This window comes from Macrobrachium rosenbergii, chromosome 11 (assembly GCF_040412425.1).
Source record: "Macrobrachium rosenbergii isolate ZJJX-2024 chromosome 11, ASM4041242v1, whole genome shotgun sequence".
NCBI lineage: Eukaryota > Metazoa > Arthropoda > Malacostraca > Decapoda > Palaemonidae > Macrobrachium > Macrobrachium rosenbergii.
In genome coordinates, this window is record NC_089751.1 from 47,532,027 (window position 1) to 47,541,893 (window position 9,867).

The 9,867-nt window shown below is 37.7% G+C and overlaps 1 protein-coding gene across 8 annotated transcripts in view; it reads right to left on the minus strand.

Moving 5' to 3' along the window:
- LOC136843417 (uncharacterized) overlaps positions 1-8,954 on the minus strand; it is a 398,498-nt gene extending 389,544 nt beyond the window's left edge. For 4 of the 8 annotated variants that reach the window (XR_010854548.1, XM_067111856.1, XM_067111859.1 and 1 more), the window contains exon 1: positions 8,644-8,954. The gene's annotated coding sequence lies outside the window, so the exon portion shown is untranslated. The remainder of the gene's footprint in view (positions 1-8,643) is intronic. The other 4 variants (XR_010854547.1, XM_067111855.1, XM_067111857.1 and 1 more) reach the window with 1 other exon arrangement.
- Positions 8,955-9,867: the final 913 nt, after the last annotated feature.

Genomic DNA, 9,867 nt, shown 5'->3' on the forward strand with positions numbered 1-9,867 from the left:
TAATTCAACCGAGAGCCAAAGCAACATTATTCAGTCGCTCAAGAATAAAACAGAAAAATAAACCTGATTATCAAATAAAAAACAAGTTGAAATATGCGACATCAATCAGTCCCTACAGAGTTGAGACATCACAAACAGGGAGGATTATAAAACATAACTTAAACCCTGAGGAATAAACCATGAAATTCCGACACTACAGAGCGCTGTACATTTTTACTCTTAAATCAGAACAATTAAACAAAACGACTGTGTGAAAAAGACCCATAAATTAAAACGGAATGAACCAAGCCAACCCGGAGCCTAAAAATAAACAATCTTACAAGACGGGAGCTTCCCTATGAGGGCACAAGGGATGTTGCCTTCATGTTCAAATAAGCAAAGGAAACATCTGTTAGATGAATGCAGGCTTGATTCTGGAAGAACAAAGAAGAGAGACCGGTAAGGAGAGAGAGAGAGAGAGAGAGAGAGAGAGAGAGAGAGAGAGAGAGAGAGAGAGAGAGAGAGAGAGAGAGAATCGTGATTTTACCTTAATATATTCTTGCTCCGCATAAAAAAAAAGTTCAGATTCTAATTCAAAACATTATCTGGGGTTCAATATCACCTTGACTATTTGGAGACCTCAAGGTCACTTGCCTCGCCTCGCAATATGCAAAAAAAAAAGGGGGAAAAAACAATGACAAGGCAACGTTTGTCCTTGAAACCAAACCTGAGATATAAATGAAAGTGTCATATATCCGACAACAAAACTATTCTTCAAAAAGATGAACGTACGGTCATTCCAGAGGGAAAATGTTGTTATAAACATATTTAGGATGGTCACATTATGATTTCATTTACGAATCTTTGGTTTTTAAGACTCGTGTACCTACTGTCTAGTATCGGATCCTGCACACAGAATTTCACAGAATTTCTTTAAAAAATTATATATAAAGATATATATATATATAATATATATATATATATATATATATAAATATATATATATATATACTATATATATACTATATATATATATATATATATATATATATATATATATATATATATATATATATATATAGAGAGAGAGAGAGAGAGAGAGAGAGAGAGAGAGAGAGAGAGAGAGATTTATATATAGCCTATATGAATTATATATATTATAAATACACACACACACACACACACACACATTACACACACATATATATATATATATATATATATATATATATATATATATATATATATATATATATATATATATATATATGAATAATCAACACACAATCACGTGTGGAACAGAAATAAATTTCTGACTCACATCAAGATAAAACCCAGGTCTTTCAACTGAAAGGCAAGGGCGCTGCCCACTAGGCCATACAAGTCATATAAATGTAAAAAAAACTTACTCTTGAGAATGTCACATTACTAGATTCTTTAACAGAGTCAACATCAAATACACACACACGCGCACACACACACACACACACACACACTCGCTCTTGCAAAATAGGTCTTCCACAGGTGCAAAGAGAATCAGGAAAGGTCTTTTCCCACGTCTCCATTGTAAGTCCCCATGACAGGACGTCCTCCATTGTCTTCTTCGAGAAATGTTAATTATAGCAAAATGGCTGTTAATTACTCTTAATTTACCAAATGAACACCACGAATATATAAGCAACAAGGCCTCCTTAGTGAAGAAACAGATCTGGTGCGCTCGTCAAATTTAAATTATTCGATGCCGCATAACAACATAAAGCAAAGTAATGTCAGGCGTCTGATCAGGTGTGTACACACTTGTGCGATTGCTCTAGAGGCCACAGCACTGTTCTGTTACTTGTTCTGGCTTTTCATTATATATATTATATATATATATATATATATATATATATATATATATATATATATATATATATATATATATATATATATATATATATATATATATATATATATATATATATATATGCACTACTTGTTCTGGCTTTTCATTATATTAGTTATATATATGTTAAGTACATCTTAGTTTAACCACCACTGAGCTGATTAACAGCTCTCCTAGGGCTGGCCCGAAGGATTAGATTTATTTTACGTGGCTAAGAACCAACTGGTTGCCTAGCAACGGGACCTACAGCTTACTGCGGAATCCGAACCACATGACGACGAGAAATGAATTGCTATCACCAGAAAGAAATTCCTCTAATTCTTCATTGGCCGGTCGGAGACTCGAACGCTGGGCCAACAGCGTGCTAGCCAAGAGCTCTACCTACCCTCCAATGAAGATATATCTATCTATATAATATATATATATATATATATATATATATATATATATATATATATATATAGATAGATAGATAGATAGTTAGATAGATAGATAGATAGATAGATAGATAGATAGATAGATAGATAGATAGATAGATAGATAGATAGATAGATAGGTGTGTGAATAAATGTGTGTATGTGAAACTTTATGCGAAGGTTTATCCTCTTTACTACTGTACATGATATCGTAAGGCATCAATAAAATTTTACCACAAAATTTAATATTGAAGTAAATAACAGCGGAACAAATGGCTAAAGATACTGCGATAATAATATGGGCACTAGCAGCATTTAATCAGTTTACTAATAATTGTTGGCCAAACTGTTTTGGTGCCCAAAACTTACAAGTAACGTAAAGAAAAAAGGGGAAAAAAATCGAACTTCCTGTCGCAAAAACGTCGAACTAATAACATACGTGTTCATTTAGTCAGGACCTAAAGAGCATAATTTAGCTCCCACATCTCATACGACATCTTCCCAACCCATGCTTATCGTACGGTAGTATAATATTTTGCTGTCACGCTTCCGTCTCTGTGGAATTATAGCGAGCAAGCACTGAGTAAAACTACCGTTGCCCGGTCAACTGCGAGTTTCTTTCAGAAGAATTATGGTGCGCTAATTACTAATACAAACACATGGTCAATCAGGAATGGAATATAAAATTTAGGTCAAAGGCCACAAGCGCTGGGACCTATGCGGTCGTTCAGCGCTGTGAAACAGAAACTGAAGTAAAGCTTTTAAAGGTGTAACAAGAAGAAAACCTCGCAGTTGCACAATGAAACAATTGTTAGGAAAGGGTGGAAAGTAGGATGGAAGGGAGAGAATATGAACGGAGGTACAGTAGCAGAAATGCAAGTGGTTGCAGCTAGGGGCTGTAGGGACGCTGCAAAGAAGCTTAAATAATACCTACAGTGCCCCGCAAGACGGCACTACCCCCTTACAGGGACATGGTACATCAGGAGTACAATATGCATTACATCAAAAAGAAAAACTCGCGGTGCATTTTTTTATGCTCCGCTTGTAAAATTGTCAGTCTTAGGTATTCGAATCTCTTAGTGAGCATGGACTTTCCGCGCGTGTAAATTCTCTCTCTCTCTCTCTCTCTCTCTCTCTCTCTCTCTCTCTCTCTCTCTCTCTCTCTCAGCATCTATAAATAAAAGGAACTTCTAGGATTAATGCCTTGTCTAAGAAAATTACATTCGCATCTATAAATAAAATATGAACAAAATCTTATAAATGCAAATCAGGATTAATACCTATATATATATCTAAGAAAATATATTACATTATATATATATATATATATATATATATATATGTATATGCCAAAATCACTTCTTTTTAAGACAACTTCATTATTTTCAAACAAATCAGAATGTATATAAAAAAATACAAAAATTAAAAATAGAAATCAATCTTTACTTATTAGAAGAGATATTTTATAAAAACACCTCAACCAAAAGCAAACACTATATATATATATGTGTGTATATATATATATATATATATATATATATATATATATATATATATTATATATATATATATATATATATATTGTGTATATATACTATATATATGTGTATATATATGTGTGTAAATATGCATCAAACTTTAAAACACATCTTAAGTTAATTTTGATCTTACTTGCGTTTTTTAATACAAAACGGCTATCGTCTGCTGAAATAGAAAAATCTACCAACATCTGTTGGCGTGAGGTCACTCCAAGAACGTGGAACATCATGGCTTACTGAAGAGAAAACGAGAGTATACTGCTGTACTGAAAACTGATTCTTTTGAGTCAGTAGATTTTTCAGAACCCATAGAAGTATATAAGCACATAAGTCCTGACTCCAAGAGCTCCTCTCGAGAAAAATAAAAGACAAAATGTTCCCAATGAACTGAATGTCTCCAACAGGCAAAATGTGATTAATTACCCAGTGGAACTCACAATGAACAAAATGTACCATGTCTTCATAGGGGCAAAAAGTACCGAACAGACAAAACATACCCAGTGGAACAAATGTACCCAATGGACAATATGAACCTTACGTATCTACTGAAAACCCTGTGCAACATATATGTGAACTTTACCCAATTACAGTAGTACATATTGTTCATTGGGTACATCTGTCTGTCTAATGGGAAAACAGTGAACAAAACGTATCCATTATACAAAATGTGTATAACGAACAAACATTTTGTTCACTGTATACATTATGTATATCGTGCACATTTTGTCCTCTGCGTTCCCTTCAGAGCCATTCGGAAATTTCCGGCTATCCAACCAAGCTAACAGATGGCGCTAGTATGCACTCTGGCACCAAACAACTCTCCCGGACGCATTTCGGCCATTCTAGTTTCAGTAGAAAGTTAGACCTATTTAAATATATTTCTTTATCGACTTTTGTTTCCTCATTTATCTTTCGACATGATCTTTGAGTTTACATAAAAAGGGGTGTTTACCCTGTAAATAAATAATAAACGGTTATTTATCGTTTCCATTAAACAGGAGGTGCGTTAAACCAAACCAAAACAGACATGTAAAACTATAACTAACAAGTTTAAATAGTACATCTTTGGCTAGCGAATATAATAAACATGTAAGTCATAACAACTCGCAGCAACAGTGAAGTTTAAAAACAGATGAATAAGCTGCGAGTTACAAATAAGGTCAAAAGTCGTCATCATAGTCATTCCAGGTTACCGTCGCCACTTGTGGCAATCATTAGGTCATTCAAACGCATCTCTCTCTCTCTCTCTCTCTCTCTCTCTCTCTCTCTCTATATATATATATATATATATATATATATATATATATATATATATATATATATATATATATATACTGTATATATTATATATATATGTATATGTATGTAAATACTGTATATATAGACAGATAGATGTGCATGTATGCGTGTGAGAACATTAGGTTATCAAGTATATATTTCTAATATTCTAACTCAAGTATACATCTCTCTCTCTCTCTCTCTCTCTCTCTCTCTCTCTCTCTCTCTCTCTCTCTCTCTCTCTCTCTCTCTACGTTAAGATTTTTCGTTAACACCAACCAAATACATCATTACTGGACATCTATGCTTCATTTAGTTCTCTCCAACTCTTCGCTGCATTAAGAAAAAAAAAAAAAAAAAACAAAGTAAGAGTCCCAACGGAATTATCTTCGGAGGGCAGACCAGCTTTCTATTTTAAGACAGACACACAGACAAGGTTCTTTTAACTGGTCACTAGACATGACAAAGATTACGGAGGCATTACCATTTAGCTAACAGGATTCCCTTCAGTGTCTGTGATCACAAGGTCTTGAGGTGAAGTACTCTCTCTCTCTCTCTCTCTCTCTCTCTCTCTCTCTCTCTCTCTCTCTCTCTCTCTCTCTCTCCTTTTTTTAACAAACATGTAAGCAACGGTTTTTCGTGTGTGCCTATATAAATGCACATAAGTGATATGACTGATGCCTAAATAGGTGTATATAAGTATAATGACAGAAATGTCTACAGAAATGCATATACGTAAAATGACAGACATACCTACACAGTTGCATATAAGGAAAATGACAGAAATGCCTACATAGTTGCATATGTGGACGATTACAGAAATGTCTATATAAATGCATACATGTAAAATGACAGAAATACCTACATAGTTGCATATGTGTACCATGACAGAAATGCCTACATAGATGCATATGTGTATAATGACAGAAATGCCTACATAGATGCATATGTGTATAATGACAGAAATGCCTACATGGATGCATATATGTATAATGACATAAATGCCTACATAGATGCATATGTGTATAATGACAGAAATGCCTACATAGATGCATATGTGTATAATGACAGAAATGCCTGCATAGATGCATATGTGTATAATGACAGAAATGCCTACATAGATGCATATGTGTATAATGACAGAAATGCCTGCATAGATGCATATGTGTATAATGACAGAAATGCCTAATAGATGCATATGTGTGCAATGACATAAATGCCTACATAGATGCATATGTGTATAATGAGAGATATGCCAACATAGATGCATATGTGTAAAATGACAGAAATGCCTACATAGATGCATATGTGTGCAATGACATAAATGCCTACATAGATGCATATGTGTGCAATGACATAAATGCCTACAAAGATGCATATGTGTGTAATGAGAGATATGCCAACATAGATGCATAAAAATGACAGAAATGCACATAGATGCATATGTGTGCAATGACATAAATGCCTACAAAGATGCATATATGTAAAATGACATAAATGCCCTACATAGTTGCATATGTGTAAAATGGAAGATCCCTAGACACAAATATTTGTTCGTGACATAAATAATGAACGTTATGCCTTCATGTCTCGATGACTACGTAAGATCAAAGAGAAATCTTTCAGTTCTCGAGTTATGCAGTTGCAGCAGCAATGCTTCAGTGTACTCTGCTTATTCTGAATTTAATCAAAGACCTGATAAATGAACTTTTATACATCTTTATATAAATCGAATTCAACCGCCCCCACCCCCAAAAGGATTTCATTATCGCAAAACCTCTATCGCTCACAATCACAATACATGGCGTAATCTACAATTGTACCAGACAGTGGTTAACCATAACGCCTGTAATAACGAACTTCACTTTAAATGATCGTCGGTATCTGTCAGAGTTTTCTATTGAAAGAAATAACATAAAATTTTGTCCTACATTGGTTAAGTGACTTCGGGATAAACCACGGATCTGTGTAACACTGAAAAAATTAAGTGTGAATCTGTAAACTAATAAATGTTTGTTGGACAATCAAGGACGCAGTCGTACGGAAACAGAGGCGACCAGAAGAAGAAGAAGAAGAGAGTCCAAAAGCCAAGCGTCAAATAAAAATACTTGAGTTAGGTCAGGCCAGAAAGTTTTAAGCATACCCTAGATCAGTTTATACGTAATAACCCTAGCAGCCCCTATGCACTCGTTCCCAATTAACTTCAAGTAACGCCAGAGTCAGCATGAAGTGTCTCCTGCCAATCAAAGAACGAGGCCGTGATTGGCAAAGGATGCAAAGGACGACCAACAATCGGCTCGTCTCTCGCGATGATCGTGATGCAACAAGCATCTCTTTCGCTCTGATGCAAACGTCTCTCATCAGTGATTCGTACCTCCAATAATAATGGAACTGACAAGGAAGGAAGTCAGTCTCTCTCTCTCTCTCTCTCTCTCTCTCTCTCTCTCTCTCAGCCTCCTTCGACACACCCACACACAACACAGCATATAATACACAGCGGCCAGACACCCACAAACACGCGCCATAAGACCCCAATGGAGTGTTTGTATGTGTGTGTGCGTGTGTGTGTGTGTGTTTTCTTCGGCCGTGCGACAACTAGAAGCGGAGGTGGACTACGAGGGGAGAGGGGAGGGAATCGGAGGGAGGGGGAATGCGGGTGGCAGAGGGGGTAAGAGCCCCGCCCCCTTCCCCTCCATCCACAAACGCTTCAACAACAACACTTACTACTACTTCTCGCATCTGTTACTCTCTAGACGAATTTGGCCGCAGAATGCCTGATTTCAACAGACCCACTTTGGCCCTGGGCTCTTCGGGCGGCATAAACAAGCGGGCCGTGTGTGTGTCTCGCACCAAACTCCTTCCTGGCTTCATTTCGGAAAATTCTCCGGAGATTTTTCGGCCCTCTCCCACCTCGCCTTGAGCGACTCGCCGCCGCTGCTCCTGCTGCCTGGTGAACACATATTTTCGTACTTTGTCGCTGTCCTAAGGTAAGGAGATGGATGAGGGGGCGTAGGAGGAGGTGAGGAGGAGGAGGAGGAGGAGGAGGTGAGGGAGGAGGAGTAGAGGGCATCGCTGCATAGGTAAATGCGACACAAATGGCATGCAGCACTTCATTACCCACTGGTCTCGCTCCCATATCCCCTGAGGAGTGACGTCGTCCTTGCGCTCTTCAGCATGTTTAGATGAGAATATAATAAAAGTGACGATGGATAACATGCCCCTCGACGGAGGAGCGAGTTATGCCCAACTCCGGGCACCGCAGGGGTAAGAGAGGGGGGAGGGGGGTAGTATACCAGGGTGGGATATGATATAGGGGGAGGGGGTACATCTCGTATGGCTGGTTTGGAACCTGGGCGCGGGACTAAACACTAAGACCACCATCACCACCAACACCCATTTTCTAGTCCTTCCTTTTTTTCATTACATTTCCTTCCTCATCAAAGAAATTAAAACATTAAAAATAAAAAAAAAATGAAAACACGTCAAGCACTGACAGACGATACCAAAAGCATGACGGATGGGCACTTTAGAAGCCTTTGACACTCACAACTTCGAATTTTCCAGCTCAATATCTTCCGAAGGGCAAACAAAGTACGAATAAGAAAACAAAGTCCCCCACTTCGTGCCCCCCACACACACGTGGATGTGAGGGTCCCCGCCGCAGAAGAAGCTTATAGAGATGGGGGTTGTGTAGGTCGAGATCGGGGGAAGTTTATGTGCGTTTCGGAGGGAGGTTCGAGGGAGATGGGGGAAGAAAAAAAGGCACAGACCACACAGCCACGTCCGAACGATGTGCGGGTGCGCCACTGACTGACTGAAACTCTCCAAGTCGACCCCAACCTCTCTACAACTACTACTAAGAGTCACATCAGCACCTGACTTGGGAGGACTGTGTGTGTGTGTGTGTTTGTGTGTTTGTGAGTGTGCCTCCTCTTCTGGGGCTTTCGTGCCGGGACACTTAAGGCAGAGACAGAGCAAAAGACGAAACAGAACCGCCAGACGTAAAATACATTGACGGTGGCCCTGTCTCCCGTTCCATCACAAAATACCTATCTTTCTGCCTAACTGCTGCTTGCTTCACACATTTCTTCCAAATACAGGCGATCTTCTTTCTTTTCAGATATTCACTCGCTGTAGAATTTTAATCCTAAAGATCCACTGCCTATACCCACTCGCACTGTAAACCTCCATCCCAAATATCTAATCTTCGTCCTGAAACGTGCTCATAAATTTCCATCACAATTTTCAGTTTATTATCCTCAAACCCGCATGAAACTTTTCAATCCACGTATCCACTCCTCGTCCCCACTTCTAATTATTACCTTGTATTCTCAGTATCCTCAATAACAAATTCGTGTTCTCAACCCCATGAATAATCTCCATCTGAAAAGTCATTACAGAAATGCAGTCTCTTTAATTTGGAATTTCAAAACAAGATGGAAAATCTAGGGAGCCCTACGCTCTACTATGTTCCGATTTCGAACTGAAGTTCAAAAATTCTAAATGTGTAAACCCAGACTTTGTTCCTCTTATATGATAATAAACATGTACAGTTTAAGAGTCTGAGAATGCCATGTTGTAAAGGGTTATAATTGAGGAAATACTCTGTTTAATTCTACTGCTGAACACATGAAAACTTTATCTATCAGGTCTGAGACAGATTAATGAACATTTTCACTTTACCGTACTGACGCACTTTGCACGGAAAATATTACGGTACGAGTCGACGATGGAAATTCGAAACTATAATCTTTCCAAAACTGTAACCTTT